Source organism: Schistocerca cancellata, chromosome 3 (assembly GCF_023864275.1).
Source record: "Schistocerca cancellata isolate TAMUIC-IGC-003103 chromosome 3, iqSchCanc2.1, whole genome shotgun sequence".
In the NCBI taxonomy this organism is placed as follows: Eukaryota; Metazoa; Arthropoda; class Insecta; order Orthoptera; family Acrididae; genus Schistocerca; species Schistocerca cancellata.
The window spans coordinates 319144927-319146103 of NC_064628.1; the positions used below are offsets into that span (position 1 = coordinate 319144927).

The 1177-nt window shown below is 48.7% G+C and overlaps 1 pseudogene; it reads left to right on the top strand.

Annotated features, from left to right (window-relative positions):
- The first annotated feature begins 303 nt into the window (after positions 1-303).
- On the top strand, positions 304-421 carry LOC126177622 (5S ribosomal RNA; annotated as a pseudogene).
- Positions 422-1177: the final 756 nt, after the last annotated feature.

The window sequence follows — 1177 nt, forward strand, 5'->3', positions numbered from 1 at the left end:
CATGGTTTAGCGAGACATTTACAAATACTACATATCATTTACATGAATGCATGATGTCTCTTCTTCCGGATATGTCCAAAAGAACAGACACCAGGTGGATTCCGCGGCTGTGATAGATATAGTGTAAACTAAGGGTGGAGAGAGGAGAAAGGAAGGGGAAAAACCTGTTGATATCAGCTGTCCGAACAAGATTCGAATCCAGGATCTCCTCCTTGCTAGATTGTGGCGTTAACCACTGCACCATCGTGACACAGCGTTAATTGTAATTGTGTGGACTATTTCGCTACGTCTCCTGGCCGACCCGGCAACGGCCTTGCCGCAGTGGATACACCGGTTCCCGTGAGATCACCGAAGTTAAGCGCTGTCGGGCGTGGTTGGCACATGGATGGGTGACTATCCAGGTCGCCATGCGCTGTTGCCATTTTTCGGGGTGCACGCAGCCTCTTGATGCCAGGTGAGGAGCTACTCGACCGAATAGTAGCGGCTTCGGTCAAGAATACCATCCTAACGACCGGTAGAGTGGTGTGCTGACCCCACGCCCCTCCTATCTGCATCCTCCACTGAGGGTGACACGGTGGTCGGATGGTCCCGGTAGGTCACTCGTGGCTTGAAGACGGAGTGTTTTTTTTTTTTTTTTTTTTTTTTTTTTTGACCGACTCACATTTCCACCTAGCGCCACATAGCAACAGTTCCAATCCACAATCTCGATGCTCGCTACTTTGAGATTCCCTCAGGAAATCGCACGTCGTCGTGCATCCGCACTAAAAGTGAGGGATTCATTGCCCATTAAGGCGAATAAATGATATGGATGTATGGTGTCTTTTCTTTCGAACTCCTGCGGGAATCCCGAAGTGGCGAGTATAGGGGACATGGATGAGGACTGCGGATAGGCAGCGCTAGGTGGAAACGTCTGTCGGCCAGGAGCCGTGCTGAGTTAGTCCGCGCAATTGTGATCAATACTGTATCTGGATGGCGCAGTGGTTAACGTAACTGTCAAGTTAGCACGAGATCCCGCGTTCGATTCCCGGTCTGGCAAACATTTTCACTCGTCGCTGCTGATTCCACATAAAGTGCCAATACAGCTGATACAATTAGTTTCTTCTCTTCCCTTTCTCCCTCCTCAATTTACATAATAAATATATAAACTTGTTGTAGCTGGGATTCACAGACATAAATT